Below are 22,583 nucleotides of genomic sequence, written 5' to 3'. Positions count from 1 at the left end.
CCTGGCCCACCATCCCTCCCCCAAGACCGCCTCCGCTCCACCACCCACCTGAACTTTTATGTTTTGCAGGGCGTCGGGAGACGCCCTTAGAGGGGGGGATTCTGTCACGGTTTTGGTCTGGTTTTGTTCTTGTTATGTTTGCTTCCTTGTCTGTCATGTGATCCCTTGTAGTCATGTGATCCTGCCATGTGTCTTGTCATGAGTTTATTGTCTGATTGTTTGATCATTGTTCACAGGTGTCCCTTGTCTAGTCATTAGTCTTGTGTGTATTTAAGCCCTCATGTTTGCCGTGTGTCGGGGTCTTGTATTGCTGATGTAACCACTTAGTAAGTTCATGTTCCTGAGTTTGTGTTCGCCATGCCTTGCCATGTTTTTTGTTTCTATGTCTGATTCTGATTTTCATTAAACTGCATATGGGTTCTACATACGCTTGCTTCAGTGGACTAAGTTACAGAATGTTTCAAGAACACCATACTAAACTTTTAGAAAACGCTCTAACATTAAGAAAACTGGACATTTTAACGTTTCCATAACCAAAACAGAATGTTTGGAAAACGTTCTTAGAACAAAAATGAGTTAGCTTGGTTGGTGTCACATTGACCTAATAACCTTCCATGTCTAAGCATTGTAACCCAGTGCCATAATATCCAATTGAAAGAGTTCACATATATGATGTAGGCCTACTCCATAAATATCAACATTTGTTGATCTATCAGGAATCGTGTGTTTGGAATATATGCCATAAAACTGAATGAAATCCAAACCTGCCAATCACAACCTCTTACTCAACCATCTTGAAACTGTCTTTGGTGTTTCTGAGACTGTTTTAACCTGGTTTATATCTTATCTCTCTGACCGCTACCAGTTTGTTTTTATGAGTGGTTTCAGGTCTGAGATTGACTGGCGTCCCTCAGGGTTCGGTTTTAAGCCCCTTCATTTTTATCATTTATATACAGTATATCCTCCTGGATTGCTCTTAAGAACACTCAGGCGTAATGATCACTTCTGTGCAGATGAGACTCAGATTTATATCCACTCCAATCCTGGTCAAAATGTGGATGTTTCTTTTCTCTCACATTGTATTTCTGAGATATAAACAGATATAAACATGGATGAGCCTTAATAGTGATAAGAGGTTGTGCTTATTGTCTCTCCTCATCAGCTCTGTAAAGCTGGTTCACTAATGTTAAACGTAACTGAGTAATGCGAGACCTCACGAGACCCGGTGCATGACCTAATATGGCGGCTCCCGTCTGACTGTAAACAACACAAAATAAATAGTTTAAATATCTTTTTTTATATATAGAAAAAATATCTTTTCGCTCCGAAAAATCAGTCAAGGACTTTATGATAAAACAACTCAAATTACCAGCTGAAACTGTACAGACCATCACTTTTCACCTTGTGCACCGTATCAGATCTCAAAACAATAACAATCGACCACGACTGATCATCGCGAAATTCGAACACTACAAACACAAAGAACTGGTTCAAAAGCAAGGCAGGCAACTTAAAGGCACAAACTATGGAATCAACGAACAATACCCAAAGGTCATTCTCGAAAGACGAAAAAAACTTTTCCCAATCCGAAAACAGAAAATGATCGAAGGAAAAAAGGCAATCATTACAGTGGATAAACTATATATAGATGGACAGTTCTATCGCGATAAGGACATTACTCCATGGCTTTTCTGAACACTTCTTCATAATCACAGTCAATAACTGCCATAATCACAAATGCAACTAAATTCTCTCTCTTTCATTCTCTCTTTTATTTTTGTATCTGAGATGTGCTCTTATTTTAGCACCTAGGTCTTGTGCCCCTCATCCCCATGTTCCACCCTATGTATGTAAGTTTTTTTGCTGTTGATGTTATTGTTTTACTTATGTATACACTGAGTCACTTTTGTATTTGTATTTATGTTAATCTCCCAACAACATTGCCGTATGCACACACACATATTCACTGCCATACCAGCTCAAACTCATGCACTCACACTTACACATACTGTGTACTAACAGGCCCACATATCAATATACGTTTATGTTTAGTTTTCACTAAAACATGTCAACTGTTACTTTTTTAACCTGGAATGCTCGTGGATTTGGTTCTCAGACAAAGAAGATCAAAGTTTTGAATCATCTAAATAAATTACAAGCCGACATTTGCCTTCTACAAGAAACACATCTATCAGAATCAGATCATAACAAAATGAAATTATCGAAGTACAACCACTTATTCTCGGCTCACTACAACACAAAACAAAGAGGTGTATGCATTTTAATAAGTAAAAGAATCTCATTTGTTCATAACACCACTGTTATAGACCCGAAGGACGATTTATTATCATTAACGTTTCTATTAATAATAGCCCAATTACAATTGGTAACCTAAATGGCCCAAACACAGATGACCCATCTTTTTTCCAGACTTTTTTCTCCTCCATTTCAAACCTTTCTAACTGTCCAGTCATAATAGCAGGTGATTTCAACACAGGTTACCGAGATAACAATACATCTGGAAAACAAAATACAGCCATTTCTGATTTTTTTCTTTTAATAAACAAAAAACCAACTGCACCCTTTTTTAAATTTCATCTTCATTCCGAAAAAGAATAATGAATGAACGAAAAAGTACACGGACCCTGAGCCTTCGTTTTAAAGGGCAATTTCCAAATATATTTTATTTAGGCTATTTGTTATAATATGGGTATTTTATAATACCCATAAAAAAATAAAAAATAAAAAATAAATCGATTATTTGCCTGTGAACTAAAAAACGAAAAATCAAGCCGAAATCTCTTTTTTCGTTTTTTCGAAAAAACGAATAAAGGGGCCGTTTTCTCGTTTCTGCTTATTTCATTTCAAATAGGAAAACAAACTATCAAAACGTACAGATGACAGGAGTAAGTTGAGTTGACAAAGACAAAAGTTGAGTCATGTGGGCAATCAATCACATAGACATAGACAGTTAATAGACACATAGACATGGAAGAAGACAGAGGGAAACGACGCATAGTAACGACGAATAGCATAGACATGGAAGACGACACATAGTAACGACAGAGAGAAACGACGCATAGCAACGACGCATAGCATAGACATGGAAGACGACACATAGTAACGACAGAGAGAAACGACGCATAGCAACGACGCATAGCATAGACATGGAAGACGACACATTGTAACGACAGAGGGAAACGACGCATAGCAACGACACATAGCAACGACAGAATGGAAACACATGACACATGCAGCATTGACACGCAAGACGACACAGTCAAACGACAAGGACAGATGACAGGAGTAAGTTGAGTGGACAAAGACAAAAGTTGAGTCATGTGGGCAATCACAACAGTGAACAGACACATAGACATGGAAGACGACACATAGCATAGACAGACAGACATGGACATAAACAGTGAACATACACATAGACATGGAAGACGACACATACCATAGACAGACAGACATGGACATAGACAGTGAACAGACACATAGACATGGAAGACGACACATAGCATAGACAGACAGACATGGACATAGACAGTGAACAGACACATAGACATGGAAGACGACACATACCATAGACAGACAGACATGGACATAAACAGTGAACAGACACATAGACATGGAAGACGACACATAGCGTAGACAGACAGACAGTGAACAGACACATAGACATGGAAGACGACACATAGCATAGACAGACAGCATGTCGACAGAATTTTGGCACAAATGGAACCTCATACTAAAATATATACAAAAAATATAAATGTGAAATATTGCAAAGGCAACTGAACTTCATACAAGTTGACCTTCGCGTGTCTTTGATATCATGAGGACGTGATTCCATCAGAACTTTCTACAGCCTGTCGGTACAACTGTGGAAACCGCTCAGATGCTCCTCCAGTGCACCAGAGTATGGAGATTTACCATTATTAGCTGATCATTCTGATTATGTTCAAGATGGACACATTTCTAGCACGGCCCTCCTCTGAGAAAACCTAGAGATCAGGGGTTTTCAATCTCATCTGAAATGAGCAGTGTTGGGTAACGCATTACAATAACATGCATCACGCAATCAGATTACTTTTTTGATGTTACGAGTAAAGTAATGCTTTACAAGTAATGTGCATTACGTAATCAGATTTTTTTTATTTTTTTTTGATTAGTTATGAGGATGAGGAGAGAAGCTTCATCAGCCGGTTCTTCTGCTCAGTGAAGATGAATCTGATGCATGAACAGCTTTGGGAATATTTTTCATACAGAAATCTGGGTTTGCATTTAGTTTGACCCTGTTAAAGCGAACGGTCTGAGCTTTACTGTTGTTTAAGGGTTGAATCTGATCCTCTAATAGGGTTATAGATGGATTTATTCAATCTTTTATTTTTTATCAATAAAAGTTGGAGATTGAAATTAAAATATTGTACATTTTAATTGGCAAAATATCAAAATAGTGACATATTAAGGTATAAATACTTGATAGGAAAAAAACTGTTATTCATTTAATTATATTACAATATACACAATGTGACAATCAGTGTTGTTAGTATCAACATAAATGTCACAAATGTCACAGTCTGATTGTGTTACTTTGTAAGAATCTTATTTCATCTCCACTATCTGAGGTTAGATTAGTTTGTTCACAACACTTTAATTTTTTCTATAAAATTATGATTTTCTTTTCTATTATATACTAGATTTATTCTAATGTATTCTAATTTCTAGATTTATATACTAGGAACTCATGCAAACCAAAAATAAGTAGATCCCTATCATTTAATCCCATCATTCCCAGTCATTTGTCTAACTCTTCCTCTCTCTCATCACATGAAGAGCTAACTCTGCACTGTTGCCCTTCCCGTTAAATATTGCTGTATTCATTTTCTGAAAAGAAGAAACCAATTTGTTATTTATACATAAATACAACTATACTACAATAAACACTTCAAATAAATAAATAACTGCAATCATATTGTTGATGCTACTATCTATAAAAAATCCCAATGTAGAAATACATTACTGCAATTCTACTGTGGTACAGCGTTGCCATGGAAACATTGATATTTTCTCAATTTACTGTAAAACTATGTTAGACAAAGTTAATTTGTGCATAAAATATCTCGTTTACTTATCAAAGATAAGTTTACATTTCAGATCATTGTGTTTTTTATTAAATGAACACAAACATCAATCAATGTGCATTTCAATATTAGTTACAGTGTTTTATAAGAGAAAAGTAAGAGCCCAAAGTACAGCGATCATCTGTTAAATATCAAGAGTATTTGATCAAGGCACCTTTAGACAATTTTATCAAACATTTTAGACATCATGTTTCTCCATCAATATACAGTAAAAAAGTACAAATATTTCTGAGCATCATGTTTTGTGAGCCTTGATCTTAAAGGCATGAAGACTTTTGTTCCTCCTGTAAGACTGAAGATTTACATTTATTCATTATCAGAGGCTTTTATCAGTGACTTACAAATGAGGAACAAGCAGTTTGTCGTAAGAGCCAACAATATTCATAATACACAAGTTTAGAGTAGGACACAGATTAATAACCAGGTTATGGACATTACATGCAGGGAAGTATAATGTATAGTTATAGTAAGTTCATGTGTTTCTGGATATATGTGTTAGTAACAGAGGATGAAGAACTCTTTAATATGTGAAGACTGTAATAACTCACTTCATCATCTCTGTTTTCAGACACTAGATGAATGTCAGACACTGTTGGTTCATGTTCAGTTTTCTGTTCTGCAGTTCAGCCAGTATCAGAGCAAGACGAGATCCCTGAATCAGTCAGATCAAGAGTGTCTCGAGCTGTAATAGTGTTGCTGTGAGCAGAGAATGTGCAGCACTTGATCTGATGATCTTATGGGATTATTGTAATAATATTGCTTCATCTAAAGTTGTCGTACCTTAAAGACTGAACTGATGCTGCTGTGTTCAAGCTGTACATTTTATCAGTATTCATGACCATGACCTTGATGTTGCTAGTGCCATGCTCTATTTGTGCATTTTATACACTTTTCTAGTATGTATATCTGAGAAGATATTTACTTTTTTCATATTCGTTCTTCTGTCTAAACACACTGGATTGGTCAGTCAAGCTCTGAGCTGTTACTCAGTAAAGGTTCACTGGACTCTACAGCTGATTCTACAGGTTTTGGACAATCCAGAATTATAAGTGCACTCTGATCTCCTACTCCTGGATTAAACAGCGGAACGACTGGTCTAGTGAATCTGATCCTCATGGTCAGCAGATGTTTCCTCTCTTTGACACTGTAAAATGACAGCTGACCGTGATCACAATCTAACAGAACTCCCAGTTGTTCAGGTCTCGGCGTCAGTGAGAGAGTAATCAGAGGATTACTGTTAACATCAGAGCTGATGTAAAAGCCATTAGGACCGTCTGAACACAAGAACCAGTAACCGCTTGATGGAGTTAAAGCAGAGCTGTTATTTAAGCGAAAATTTCCGTTTCGCCACACCAATTAACCAGTAGATTTTAGGAGGGCTACGTGAAACTGCCAAATCAACCTCCCAATAGTGACGGCCAGATGTGAATGTTTGAGCTCCAGATGCACATAACTCATATGGAAATCCCTCTCCAGTGTGATTATATCCTTGAGCGTCTCTCACTATTTTACAGTCCTTAGAAACCGTCAGATCTGGATGTAAATGCTCAGGGTCAATAGTGATCTGAACTGAGGAAGAGAAAAACACAGGAACTAATAATCTTTGTGTGTATAATATTTACACATATGCATATATAACTGAGATGATGTCATACCTGCATGTTTTCTCAGTTCTTCTATAGTTTCTTCTCTCACAACTAAAATGAAAAACAATGAGGTTTTACAGGAAGAAAACTGCAGCTGTACTTGATAACATTTAGCTGTTTGATATATAGTTTCAAATAACATTCAACTTTCATGTATTGTTTATTTCGAATATTGAAGTATATTTGATTGTTCAGATTATGTTCTAGTCATAGACATTTATAAGAAATTGCATTTATAATGTCTGCAATAGTTTGTAAAATATATACTGTCCAAAAATCTGAGACTTATAAAATGTGGGATACAAAAATTTGGGATTCAAAAAATCCCATTCAAATTTTTTAATCTTTTATACAAAGAAATACTATCAAGTAAAATTGGCTTCCAATGAAGCGCAAAATGCTCTTTATATACTAAAAACATTATTTAAGAAGCATGATATTAAGTTAGACCAGAGGTGGGTAGAGTACTCAAGTAAAAGTACTATAAAAATATTTACTCAGTAAAAGTAAAAGTAATAATCTTCATAGTTACTTGAGTAAGAGTAAAAAACTATCCAATGAAAATACTCAAGTAGCGAGTTACTTCGGATCATATAGGCCTATATATGTATGTATGTGTATATATATCTGAAATTTTCTTCTAAAACAAGCATTTTTATCAAGCTCGTATATTTAAGTTCAGTAATTTCACTTTAATGACAATTAATAGGTACTTTTCATTGCCAATTAAGTGAAATAATTGAACAGACATACAAGCTTGATAAAAATGCTCTTTTAGAAGAAAATTTCAGATGGTGCTTAGAGGCTTTTGCATCTGAAGTCGTCATATATATAAAATGATATTATTTAGATTTTTTATTTATTTAAATGACTATTATTATCATAAGTAGATAGGCTATCTTTGCAACAAAAACAGAAGAGACAAGCATTATTTATGCCATCTGTATATAGCCCGAAAATCATTGCCTGTCCTTTGATTTGTATAATAGTAACTTATGCAACTACATTTGGATTATTAGACAATGTGGAAATAAAGTGAATCTGCAGAGAGTTGCATTCAAAGGCATGTGATTGACACAGAGAAGAGAGTTAAAACTCTTCACATGTGTTCGCGCTCATGACCGCTACTGAACATCTGAACACACAAAAACAAACAAAAGTACATCGACGGATCTTCTTCTGTCTGTTCTCCAAAATATAATCAAATGTATGTAACCCCTAGGGGGCGCTCCAACGCACAATTTGGATATTTAGAATAGAGACCCCAAAAACCCACGCTCCCCTTTTAGATAATTAGGCAGGTTGCGTCCAATGAAGGAACAGAAATGGGACTGATGTACTCAATTATAAATTTATTAAACACTCACAAATATAAGAATTGGCAATCAGGGCAGACAAATAGTCCCCCCAGGTAACGGTAAACAATTTTACAATAAATAGGTCACAGTGAATAAAAGCCTCATAGTAAATGAGTTACAGGGTATAAAGTCTAACAATATCAAAACTACAGTGCATAAAGTCGAATAAATAGGTACTGTTCACAAAACACTGCAAAAACACTTCAAACCAATTCGGCCGTGCAAACATACACTAACACAGCATTTCACACTTCACTAGTGAACATTTCATCACAAAATAGACGCTGTTCCTAAAGGAGATATTGCTCGATGCCCATCGGCCGAATGTGGGGAGTGTGACTGCCAAACAGAAAATAAACAAGGAAATAAAGCAAACACAACATTTAAATGAACAGGCTACCACAAGCAGGGCTCAATCCTAAGCCCAACTAGGTCCGGGTCATCCAGAGAGTAGCCGACACAGACACAGACACAGACAGATTAAGCTCAGGAAAAACAGTGGCTAGTGACCGACGTAGGCAATCCTCCTGTAAATCACAAGCATAAGTGGTTTATGATGCTATGACAATTTAAAACAATAACCAATCTCTAATTGGAAGATTAAAACAGGAAAAGGATCAAACTTACGTTTTTCTTTGAATCAACGCCGTATGCCCCGTAGCAATACAATTAAGTGGTGTGGATGACTAATAACTGTGCGCACTCTCATCAGTGTTGTTTCTATTCATAGGTGAAATTAACAAGAGAATAATCAGCGCTAAACCTTATACATTATATCTAAAAGAAACAAGAGTCAGTGAACTTACATTGCTGCAACTCTTATAGGATCACTACTCCCTATTATAAAAGCAAGTTTCTGTAAGCTCGTCACTGCTGGTACCATTGACTGGACACCATAAACGCAGACGCTGGTACCATTGACTGGACACCATAAGCGCAGACACCAGACCGAGCTACCGACAAACAAACAATGAACCGTGTTAAGCAGTTCAATGAATTTAAAAACAAATAGGCATGGACTTCCAAAAGGACTTGCGTTACTTACGTTGCTGCAAGACCTATGCAAGATCACTACTCGCTATTATGAAAGCAAGTTTCTGAAGGCTCGTCACTGCCGGTACCATTTACTGGACACCGTAACCGCAGGCGCTGGTACCATTTACTGGACACCATAAGCGCAGACACCCAACCGAGCTACAAACAAACAAACAAAGAGCCGTGATAAGCGGTTCAATATTAACAACGAATAGACATAACCTCCCAAAAAGACCCACGTTCTCCCCCTCGCACAGCCGATACACCAAGAGACTCACTCTTCCCTCAAGCCGCACCATTTTTCTGTTCCTCTCAACACCTTTAAAGGGATGCGTCGCTTACGCCACCTGATCCAAATAATCAGCCGGCCTTAAAGATACACTTCCCAACTCAACCACTTGACCCGCTACATGTATATTTCTGCAAGCATGTTTAAACTGGTTAACTGTGTCTACGGCAGGCAAAGGCATTCGTTGTCAAGTCGAGTTCGCGCGCCACTGCGCAACAACACACACACTACCGCGAGATGGCGGCTGTTCATAAAACTGTGGACAATGGCTTATTTAATGTATAACAGGGCTGCCAACTCTCACGCATTGAGCGTGAGACTCACGCAATTGACACTTTTCACACGCTCTCACGCCACACATCCATTTTCTCACGCACAGAAAAATTGCGGAGCAAAGAGGTACTTTTAATATTAAACTAATTCTCAGCTCTTAGATTCCGTCAATTTTATTACGAAATTCAGACAAAAATACGTTTGGCGCTTGTAAATGTGACGTGACAGATCGCTGAGCGCCTCAGTTCAAGTGCACATGAACCGATCACCTGTTACTTTTTTATTTAAAGACGCAGTACAACTTACCGCAAGTATACATAATATCAGAGAATGTCTAATAGGAAGAGAATTGGCACTCTCTGGTTACTTCCGGTTTCTGGACTGGCTGCAGTAACACGCCTCTGTCCATGCGGGGGCGCTCGCAGGCGAGTGCAGAATGAATGGAGGTCTATGGCGAAATACCCCTCAAAATCCACTTTTCTCAGGATATAATTTTTTGTCTAGTAATTTGAATGTTGTATTCGAAAGGAGATGCAAAGAAATTACACATTGCTGGGTGTTAGATTTTTTAGAGTCACTTATTTGGTTTAAAAAGTCTTTTAAAATGTCAATGACGTCAGAATGCTGACGTCATTAGCAGAATGCTAGCGTGTTATGGGCAACAACAACTCAACCTGTAAGAAATCGAAAGGACATAAGTACTCGTTCATTCAACTTTCGACCTATAACCCATGTTGAACTTGCAAAACCTACAATAAAATCTGAGATTTCTCAACGGCAATCGGGTGAAAGAGACACATTTAGCCGTCTAGCCCCATAGACTCCCATTCAGTCTGCACTCGCCCGCGATCACCTCCAGTGGAATTCTAATGGAACTGCAGCCAAGATCGATACAATGGGGCTAATAGGAAATGCCAAGGCTCTCCGTAGACGGGCTCTGATAATATCGACCAATTAGTGTTTTTCAACCACGGAAAGAGGTCAATATAACAGCAGGAGAACAATTATGTCACATAACGTTACCTTTACCTCAGGAAATCCATTTAATGACCATAGCATGTTAACTGAATAGAAAAAATATCTAGAGAGGAGATTTTGCTGAGCACTATATTACATATTTTTACTTATGTCATTAAATAATTGTTATTATAACAAAAACTCCATTATGTTTAAATTAATTTGTTATTTTTAACCTTTAATAATACCAGCAGATTGGGCCCTCTATGTTTACAGCATTAGGTGAGATTATTTTTTTAAATAAAATTTGAAATAAACATGTATCCAAATTAGTCAATATTGAATCAAAATCGGAATCAAATCACAAGAATGGAATTGAAATCTTGAAATTTTGGTCAAGCAATAATAAAAACTGTATCCTACCAGTCATTGTACAATGTAAACATTGTAACATGTTGTCACTAAACTTCATAAAATTCTATTTAGTTACCAAATGTTTTGACAATCACAATTACACTTATTGTGATGCAATATTTGTTTATGTATTTAAATGCAGTTCATATCATATAGTGTGACAAGAAAACCCTGTCACACCTTATGATTGTGTGTCACATCATATGAGGTTTCATGCACTTAGCATCATAGATATCATATATAACCACTAGATGTCTTATGGCGCAGTCACTTCCGGCATCACCGTTCGGCCATCTTGCCACAGGGAAGCTGTGAATTAAGGTGAGTGATCAGCATGCACACAAATCCTCTTATCTCGCTGAAATCTTGACGGTTTTTACAAACAGTTTGGTTTCTTTCAAACGTTATTAACGTGGCTATAATTCCGAATGCTTGAACATGTATGTTATAATTATTCATATGTATGCAGTGTATGTATGCAGTGTCATAACTACATCTCTGACGTTTATAACAAACCAAACCGTTTGAAAATCGGTAGAAAATTGAGCAAGTTATGGTTATTTAAAAGTACATGCACCATTAAACGAGTGAGCGAGCACACTGTGGCAAGATGGCCGCCACGTGCGGACGTCGACCTCCATTGGCCAGCAGCGCGCACGAGACATCTAGCCTTTATATATGATATCTATGCTTAGCATGTCATTAAGCAATGTGCTTTTATGCTAACATGCTAAAACCATGCTAACTACAATATGACAATATAGTTTTAAAGGTAATATTGACTGAAAAGTTCATTTGGGCATTTTTGTGTAAAATGTGTCACACCAAAAGACAGCGCAAAAGGGAACTGAAGCAGGAGTGCCGGATATACTTGATTTGTTTGAAAACATGAAGGGAGAAAACTCGCATTGTAACTTTCAGTGTCCTCCTGAGGTGTTGCTCTTCCTCCTGAAAGAAGGAGGACCCCCACACCTCAAAGGTCTCCAAACAATTGCCCGTTGATATCCATTTTTGGGACAAAATGTTTTAGTTAAGGGTGGCTTCAAAATATTATGCCTGAACTTTTAGTCAAGCAGACTCACAAGTAGACATCTGGGATATCAATATATGATTGAATAAACAGAAAATTAATTCATTTTCTTGTTTTTATTCAAAATCAAAATTTGTGAAATGTGCTTGGGACAGTCACGCCATATGAGTTTACTCTGGTTTGGCTGAAAATTGTGAAAAAATGGAAGATTAAACCCATGAATGCTCTGTATGTTCATATAAAACAGCACTTTCTGAACAATATCACCACAGTTTTTGATATATTTTTCTATAATTTACTTGACATTGACACATTGGAGCAAAAAAAGGCCATGTCATGTCAACCACCCACATACAAATTGTAAGTATTTGTGTGTTTGAAGTATTAAATGCACCCAGTATATGTGAAAAATATGATAGAAATGAAAAATGTCTGCTTTTTCAACACGTCTCCTCCAGCTGCGTGCACGTCTCATCAGCGCTGGAGTCAATCGCCCCAGAGAGGCGGGTCTGTGGAGCAGCTTAGCCAATTGCTGATTTAAGATAAATGTTTGACATAAACTGTAGCCAATCAGCGAGCTCAAATCTAGTCAGCTGTGGGTGATTCTGTTAGCGCCCCAAGCTGCGCGCACACTCATGCGCGCCTATCTCCATCAGACAGCGGCCTGGCTAATGCTAATGCTAATGCCTTGTTTTGCTTTACATTTTAAAACAACTGGACAGATCCGGCATGGACAGTTACCGGAGTGAAGGAAGTGAGTTCAATTTCAAATGCAAATGGGAAGTTTGTGCAGTTTGTTTGTTTTTGTGTAAGGACGCCTCAGCATTGCAATATGGCATTAAATAATTACTGACTTTTTCACAGAGCACTGGTATCATGCAGTTTGTGTTAAATTGTGTTTGGGTGGTTAATAATAATAATTATTATACTTATTTTTATTTATATAGCACCTTTCCAACACCCAAGGTCACTTTGGTTCTCAAACTGGGGCACGTGAGCTGACAGAAGGGGGTGCGGGAACAACATGCTGAATTTTGCCGTTCCTTTAATACTACCCCACCTTAAAATAAGATTTAAACTGAGCATGCATTTCTATCAGGTAAAATGCTGTAAATATATGACATCCGATCAAATTACCTCATCTTTTGCGGTCAAAACTGTCTGTGTTTAAGCAGCGTAGGCTATATGACAGGTCTGGTACAGACTGCTGCCTCGGCAGATCACGCTATACTGCCGTTCTCAACAATGTACATTACCTTTGTAAAAGTAGGGATTTAGCACTTACTAGCATGAAGAACAAATATAGACACAGGCTGTGCATGGAGATCAATATAAGATTCAAACTCTCTTCGATACAAACACATACCCTGTGTGAGTTCCTGTGTTTAATGATGATCACATTATATGAAGATCCACACGATTGCGAATGTGACATTGATTTTATACAACAGTTCAACAAACGAAATATTAATATTAAGTGATGTTCATTTTCAACACAGTTGTCAATATTTTTTTTACAACAAACTAATAGCTCCAACGAAAGCCACAGCAGAACTGCAGCACAGCAGTGTTTGTGAACGAATCTTTAGAGTCAATGATTCAATGATTAATTCATAAATACAGCCACTTGCTTCATTACTGAGTGAATGAATGACTCGATGACTCTCCATCTACTGGCGGTTTTAATTTAATATTTAAAAGCATCACTCCGTTTTTACCATCATTGCATATTTCTCTATTGAACATTTATTATGAACATTTATTATTTAAAGCATTATTTATTTTATAAAGGTATTTGTAAAGGTAAAAATGCACTGGAAAAATGATTTAAGGGGGCAAATATTGTCCCTTACTGAGAAAGGTGTGACTGAAGAGTGGGGGTACGCAGAAGGATATTAAAGCCTCATGGGGAACAACTCTAAAACGTTTGAGAACCACTGGGACTGGGTTGAGGAATAGAACAAAATAACCATCAACATCAAAACACACACCAAGGGCAGAAAGTAGGCCTAATATTCAGAGGTCACTTACAAAGTTAGGTTAAAGATACAAACAAAGAGGGATTCAAACAAATAGCATATCAATTACAATGTAGAATTTACAGACTGTGAGCTGAAGAGTAATATTCAGATGAAACATGTGTTTTTGAAGGAGAGAAGGGTGGATGTTTGACGGATGTCTTGAGGAAGAGCATTCCACAACCTCGGAGCCACTACGCTAAAGACTCCCACGGTTACCAGACTATTGACACCGGCTGAATATGACACAGCCCCACCCAAGATATTTTTCACCAGCCGCCACTGTATAAACTACGCATTTAACAACATATGTTGCATTAAAATAAAGTAACGAGAGGAACGTCGCCCAACGTAATGAAGTAAAAGTACAGTTTTTTCATTAGAAATGTACTCGAGTTAAAGTAAAAGTACCCACATTCAAATCTACTCTTAAAAGTCCTTTTTTTCCAAAAAAATACTCAAGTAAATGTAACGAAGAAAATGTACTTCGTTATACCCACCTCTGGGTTAGACCAATACAAAAGTAATATTTTCAGTGCTGTTTTCAGATATTTGGACCTCAAATGCAGATTCTTGTTTATTTTTAACTTATGATTATTTTGTTGTTCTGTTCTTTCTATTTTCAATATTCAAAACAACTTTTCTACAATATTCCACTCAGAGTCTCCAAACCTGTTATATTCATGTTTTCTTCTGCTACAACATGCATGTAGATAAAACAATGTTTCACTTATAAGATTAATTTTATAGTGGTATAATTGTCTTTATAGCTTCTCATGCTGTATGTTCCCTTCAGTCAAACATACAGAAATGTATTTAAAAGTCAACTCAGTTTAACTGGTAACAATTTCAGAAGCAACAGATATTCATAAAATATTAAGTTTTTTTTTTTTTTTTTTTTGCTTGAAACTGGCATTTTCCCCTGGTAACTCTGTGCCTGAAAGGGGTAATTCACTTTATGATTGTATGTAGATGTTGATGAAGTCAGTTCATGTTACTTACTTTGAACTTCTTGTTTCTTCCCTGTAAAACAAATAAAAATATAAACAAATGACAAACTGAATACATAAAAACCTCCTGAAGATGAATTCTGTCATTTACCTGTTAGTTTCTTTCTGTATATGTACAGGATCAACCCAACCAAACCCAGAACAGCACAAATGAGAACAATGAAGAAAGGAGCCTTCCATGGATCTGATGAATCTGAGAAAGAGAAACCAGAGGCCAGTTGCATAAACATAGCCATTATGTTAAGACTGTGTCTTAAGAACTAGTATGACCAACTAACAGTTAGTTGGGGGTAATCAGTCTTACTTTCCGGTTCAAATTAGGCCAATCCACGTTTTTATGTAACTGACTTTAAACATTTATGAGCAGGCTTAATTAAATTTAAAATCACAAGTTAGCAGGGGAAAACATTTAAGGTGTTGGAAATGATCACATGGAAATTATGTGAAGTTCAAGCAAACTTAATCACGTTGTAGGAGATAAGTACAAATATCCTGCAATGTCCTGCAACTTAAACATCAAGTATAAGTGAAAATGTTCTCTGACCTGAAGACATGACGGCCTGTATGTTCAATCTTCCTTCTCTTAACTCTCCAGTCTTGAGAGATATTGAACATGAGACCAGTTGAGCGTCCGAGTGAGAGACGGCCGTCCAGCTGTGGACAGAGAACATCTCATCTGCTCCACGACTGCGAGACACTCCTCCAGGACGGAGAGCCGTTCGCTCATCTGACATCCAGGTGACGTCCGGCTCTGGATACCAGCCGCTGGACTTACAGCTGATGTTCACACGTCCATCATCCAGAGGCTGTGGAAACAGGACAGGAGCGGATCCTAAAGCTGGAAGAGAAGAGACAGACGTTCAGACGTTCTCCCAAACTGTGCAAGTATATTTTTAATTTTTTGGGGTAAATGCCTCTCTAGTGGATTAATGAAGGCTGCTTCCCAGCAAACAAATGTTTGTTCTAAGAACGTTTTCCAAACATTCTGTTTTGGTTATGCTTTAAAATATCCAGTTCCCTTTCGAGGGAAATCGCACTACGTCGGAACAACACTTTGGGGAACTAAGCCAATCCTGATTGGTTTTGAGTCATGGCGTAATGTCTGACAGCAAATACAGAAGCTACAAAGGGACGCCGATACACAACAGAGTAAGCCTGACCATCGTCACTGAATATGGTCAAACGTGAGGGCAGCACTCAGATCGGCAACCTTTCACAATCTGCACAGGCTCCCTCGAGATCTGCCTGAGTGTGCTGCACTCCCAAGCAGTGGAGAACCCGATGCTTGAGCTTCTGAAGAAGTGGATGTGCTCATTATCGAAGGCAGGGATTTTGAAGATGACTCGCCACTTCATGTCCCCGCATATGAGGAGCTGGTTTCTCGTGTTGTGGACAGATTAAACATCAACTGGCCAGGTGAAAGGCAGGAAACGCAAGCGAGAAGCAAGTTGTACGAGCGCTTCCTGCAGCAGAGGGAACAACCTCACCGCCGGGGTTTGCCATTCTTTGTGTAAATCATGGGACAAACCTCATTCATCTCGTCTGTCCACTTGGGAAAGACAGGGCTTTCCTCCTTGATTTCGCCTTCTGGCCTGTTCGGCGACAATATCAATGCGGTCGTCAACAGGTTTTAGGAGGCGAAAAAACAGTCTGCAGCCTTTGAGCAATATCTTCCTCGCCGCCCGAAACCGAAGAAGCCGAAGCCTTCTCAGAAGAAGGTTGATCTGAGGACCGTCCTGCAGGCTAAGAAGGCTTGGGGAAAGAGGTCCTAGCTGCCATAGGGCCTCTTCGGGCTGTCCCCTCCGCGGCGGAGCGTTTGAGGTCGCCTCCTTTCACGAAGCCCACAGGAAATCAATGTTTGCATCCCGCTGTCCAAAACCGACCAAACCCTGCTGGAGAGCCGCTTCAGGGGATCGAGAACGAATCTCAAATGAGAGAGGCTGGTTCCCTTGTGAGGCTGGTTCCCTTAGTAGAATAATTCAAAGCATGGCAAAACCTGCCGAATATTTCTCCTTGGTCCCGTGTACAATAGAAAAGGGTTACAGGCAGCGGTTCGATTTCTGCCCACTGAAATCCAGCGGGGTGGTTATTCTGGCCCAGTCGCAGGAGCTGGCAGTTCGGCATCGAGATGTCGTCCTTGCCCACATTCAGAGGTGGGGTTAAGGCTCAACACAAAGAAAAGTGTGGGGTCGTGAAGGGGTCAGTCTACTTCTAGTAGTCCCGTTGTGGCCGGGCTCAATATTCAACCCTCGGCCAGAGCTGTGGAAACTGTGGGTCTGGCCCCTGAGTGGGCACAGTACCTAGAATCTGGCCTGTCAGCAGGAGTAGTTGAGACCATACTCAGCTCTAGAGCTCCCGCCACAAGGAAATTGTACGGCCTAAAATGGAATGTGTTTCACCATTGGGTGTAGAGAGCGTGAGGTGGACCCAGTTAACCGCCCAGTGGCTTTAGTGCTGGAGTTCCTCCAAGATCGCTTCTCTTCTGGTCTTACCCCGTCCACACTCAAGGTGTACGTTGCTGCCATTGCAGCTTGCCACACTCCTCTGGGTGATGGGCCTTTGGGAAGACATCAGCTGGTCGTACGATTCCTCTGTGGGGCTTGGCGGATGAGGCCTGCGGCTCAGATCAGAGTTCCCACATGGGACCTGGCAGTGGTTCTCGAAGGGCTGGTCGAGGCCCCCTTTGAACCTTTAGAGGCCAAGAATCTTTCACTCAAGGTAGATTTTCTCTTAGCAATCACTTCTCTTAAAGGAATAGGAGATCTTCAGGCCCTTTCTATATCTCCTGAGTGCCTGGAGTTTGCTCCTGGAAGGGTTAAGGCTATCTTGCATCCCAGGCCTGGTTATGTGCCTAAGGTGCCTTCTAACATGGCACGGCCCATGGTTCTGCAGGCTTTTGATCCTCCACCTCACATGAAGGCGGAAGAGGAGAGACTCCATCTGCCCTGCCCTGTCAGAGCTCTCAATATTTATGTTCAGAGGTCTTCTCATTGGCGGAATCAGACCAGTTGCTGGTGTGTTTTGTAGGGTTGGGTATAGTTTGGGTTTTTTCGATACCGGTGCCAAATTGATTCTTTTAAAGCGGTACTGGTGCCTAAACTGTGCCTGAACCGATACAAAAAAAAAAAAAAAAGATTTAAGAGCCTCAAAACGATGATGAATGACATTAAATAATGGCTTTTTTATTGAAAAAAATAAAATAAAAAATTCAAAGTATCCTTAAATATATTTAAATAAGTAGCCTAAATAGAAAACACAACAAATTTACAATAAAACCAAAGCCGCCTGACCAACTACAATAATTTAACACTAAATAACATTAAAAAACAGTACTGATAACAGCTAAGTAGTCTGTATTCTTGGTTTGCTACAAATCAGCTTTAAAACACCAATCACAGCCTTATTCATTTGAAGTTAGTTGTCATTCTAAATGTTTTTCAAAAACTTTGCTCTAAGAATATTTTCTCCCAACATGATCAGGACATTTATAAAACCTTCAACAATGTATAAATAACGTTTTTGTGCTAACCTTACATTAGCATTATTAGACCAGATAAAGTTTAACAAATATTCTATTAATGTTACTAGAAGAATATTTGTTCATTATTTTGAGAGAACATTGCCAGAACAGTTATGAAAACATTCCCTGATTGCTGGGTTGACAATTTCTTTGGAAAATTATGGCAGCATTATGCTGCAAAAAACTGGGTTTGTTATTCCATTGGTTTCAGAGTTATAGTGGTTGAAATCTGGAGAAAAGCCTACTCATGCAACACAATAGGTGAACTATTCATTTAATGAGTTCTAGATCCATAAAAACATAATGTATTGTATATTGTAGTTTTTGACTCACCAGTGACTTTGAGAACCACTTTACTGCTGCCAAATGCAAGTTCTCCACTGACATAACAGTGAAATGAACCTTCATCCTGAATCCTGAGTTTCTCCAGGCGTAGAGAGACGTCTCCATCCTTCAGTCCACCAGACTTATCTGACCACAGAGTCAGTGAGCTTCTGTTCCTGAACGATTCCTCCTGGATGTCCTGGATCTTCCCATGCTGATAGAAGAGAACAGGTTTGTTGAACTGGTCTTGACGGTACCAGCGGATCTCCAGAGCTTCAGCGTTCTCAGGAGGAGAGATCCAGCAGGGCAGAGTGACTGTGGACCCGACATGAGCCACTGTCTGATCACGAGGAACCACAACAGTGAACGACTCTGAGAGAGACAGAAAGATATACTATAGATATAAAGATATAAAGGATATACCCCCCCCCCCCCCCCCCCAGAAAAAATACTATGCATTAGTCTTTAATGCATATACTGTATTTATTTTATTTTAATAGTTACAGTGACTCGTAGCATTAGCAATATTTCAGCTAAAATTTGGATGCAAAAAGTGTCCATTATCTATTGTCAATAATGTAACAATGTATGAAGTACAGCTCACACAGAAGTCACTTTAAAACCAAGCTGTTTTATGTTTCTCATTGTAGTGGATTCAAGCGACCAACTTGAATACGAGTGAAACTCAAGCGAAACTTCAATCGTGCAGATTCCCATTGGAATGACTGGATTAAAGACTGCACCTGTTATGTTCATTACATTTTTTGGGCTTGGGGTAAAAATGCCCCCAATGCTCACATAAATGCCTTAAATTTAAAATACAGGTGCAAAAGCTAAAACGATTGACTGTTGTGATTAAAGTGAAAAGTGAACATGAATAAAAAGTGTCAATTGTGGAATTATATTTATATCTACTCATGTTGCATCAAAGCTTTTTTAAGCAGTTTTTACAGCGTTGAGCATCATAACCATTAAAGTTTCCACATTAATCCACGGGCAAATAGAGGAGTTTACATTAGTCATCGCTGAGGAAGAAATCTGCAACACTGGAGTTTTGTTCAGCAAGCGTTCCGACAGAGTTCTGCAGTCCCACAAATTCTCTCATCATGAACAACTAAGTTCAGATACGATGTCAATAAAAACATCTTTATGCAGTGTAGACAGCATTATTTATTATAACACAATTATATCACAATTATGTGAACGTTCTTTTCTCACTTTCAGTAACTATAATTTATTCCCAATAAAAATAACGGTTTTGTTTTTCATGCTACTAAGATAAGCAATGTGAAGACTTGTTTGTTTTTTTTCAATATCAAGTACAAAAATCAACAATAATAATAATATTGCACCCCTACCCTGTAAGAAGATCATATTGTTTAATTTTACAATTTATAAAGGCCTACTTCATGTAGCCAATTTAAAATTATGTTGATCTCATAACATTATGCAATTGTTGTGTAAATACATTTATGCCACCCTTGAGCAGAATTATTCAGTCTGAGGGCCCTATTTTAACGATCTGAAACGCAAGTATCAAACGTGAAACGCAAGTAACTTTGTGTGCGGATCCCGGGCGCTGTTGCTATTTTACCGGCGGGATAAATGACTCTTGCGCCCGACGCAAATCTAAAATGTGTTGGTCTGAAGTCGCTTCATTACTCATAGGTGTGGTTTGGGTGTAACATGAAATAAACCAATGACAGCGTCATCTCACATTCCCTTTAGGAGTAGGCGTGCTTGTTCCATGGCGGGTTGCTATTATAACGGCGGATTTGCCAGACGCACGCCAGGAGCGGTTCACAGCCGAGGAGACCGACGCTCTCGTCAGGGCCGTAAAACACAGAGAAGTGACATTATATGGGGATGGAGAAACACACCCAGATTAGCTTCGGTTAAACAGGCGTATGATAATTTGGGTAAATGTGTAAACTAGATTTATGCCTATTTTTTCACATCTTCATGGACACAACAATGATTTCCCTCGTGTGTTAATATTTTTCCTTGTAATTATGTATGGTTTGCAAAAATGGGAACCTCTGCGTCTGTGTGTAGATACTGTAAGAGAAGCAAAGTGTGTGTGCGTTGTGCACACGCTACATTATGGCCAAGCATGCGCCCTTAAAATAGCATCTGAACGCGCCACTGAAAACGCGCCACTGACTTTAGACGAGGTTTCTCCTGGTCTGTGGCGGAATTGTTTTCTGAAACTGCAAAATAGCACCAGGGAACGTTTGCGCCGGAACACGCCTCCTCTTTTCGCTGAACCGCCCCCGGGAGTGCAAGTTCATACCCTAATTTACCGACGTGTGCCTGTGGAGGGAAAAGTCCGCTGTGCGCGGGTGCAAGATAGGGCCCTGTAAGTGTAACTAAACATAACATTACAGCTTCTGTGCCACATTGGCAACAGATATTGTTTGATTAAATTAATTTATTAAATTTAAATATCTGACATAAACACAGTGTAAAGGATCCACTGAAGGCAAGTGTAAATAAGAACCCAAGTGCAGTTTATTATAAACAAAACAAAACATGAAACAAAAACATGGCGTGGCATGAAAACTCAAAAATCAAGACATGAACATGAAAAGGACTCACAACAGTGGTTACAGGAAACAATACTTGACAAAGACACATGGCAAACATGAGGGCTTAAATACACAGACTAATGACAAGACAAGGGACACCTGTGAACAATGATCAGACAATTAACCAATGACAAGACACATGGCAGGATCACATGACAAACAGGGAATCACATGACAGACATGGAAACATGACATGAACAAACCCAAAACGTGACAGATCCCCCTCTAAGGATGGCTCCTGACACCCAAACAAAAGAAAAAATGTTCAAGGAGGGTGGTGGAGCGGTGATGGTCTTGGGGGAGGGATGGTGGGCCAGGCCTGTGCAGGGGGACAGGACATGGGTCATGGCATGGTGTGGACGGGCCTGGGTCATGGCATGGCGGCCAGGGCGGAGCAGGCTGTGCAGGTGGCCAAGGTGGACCAGGTGGTCAGGGTGGCCTCCATGGTTCTATCAAGGGATCCACTGACGTGAAGAGGATCAGGCTTGGCAAGCATGATGTGAAGTGGCTCAGGCTTGGCAGGCATGACGTGAAGTGGCTCAGGCTTGGCTTGCATGGCGTGAAGAGATTCAGGCTTGGCAAGCATGATGTGAAGTGGCTCAGGCTTGGCAGGCATGACGTGAAGTGGCTCAGGCTTGGCAAGCATGATGTGAAGTGGCTCAGGCTTGGCTGGCATGACGTGAAGAGGATCAGGCTTGGCAGACATGACGTGAAGAGACGACTCTACCTGTGATGACACACAACTCTACCTCTCATTCCAGCCTGACGATCCGACGGTAGCCGATTGTATCTTAGCCTGCCTGACAGACATTTCTGGCTGGATGAAGGACCACCACCTTCAACTAAACCTTGCGAAGACAGAGCTACTCGTGGTCCCGGCCAACCCAATACTTCATCACAACTTCACCATTCAGCTAGGCTCGTCATCCATAACTCCATCTAGGTCAGCCAGGAACCTTGGTGTGGTAATTGAT

General features: G+C 39.3%; 1 pseudogene across 1 annotated transcript; it reads right to left on the bottom strand.

Moving 5' to 3' along the window:
• Positions 1 to 5,163: 5,163 nt before the first annotated feature.
• LOC311078929 (butyrophilin subfamily 1 member A1-like) lies at positions 5,164 to 21,983 on the bottom strand (annotated as a pseudogene). Its single transcript, XR_014609575.1, has 7 exons — positions 21,813 to 21,983; positions 19,031 to 19,361; positions 15,722 to 16,015; positions 15,269 to 15,370; positions 15,170 to 15,190; positions 6,803 to 6,844; positions 5,164 to 6,716 (listed from the first exon to the last, which is right to left on the bottom strand). The product of XR_014609575.1 is annotated as a butyrophilin subfamily 1 member A1-like (transcript).
• Between the last annotated feature and the right edge of the window lie 600 nt (positions 21,984 to 22,583).

Source organism: Abramis brama (assembly GCF_963993115.1).
Source record: "Abramis brama genome assembly, chromosome: 3".
Taxonomy (NCBI): Eukaryota; Metazoa; Chordata; class Actinopteri; order Cypriniformes; family Leuciscidae; genus Abramis; species Abramis brama.
The sequence above is the reverse complement of the archived record's forward strand: the minus strand, read 5'-3'. Positions and strand labels throughout refer to the sequence as shown.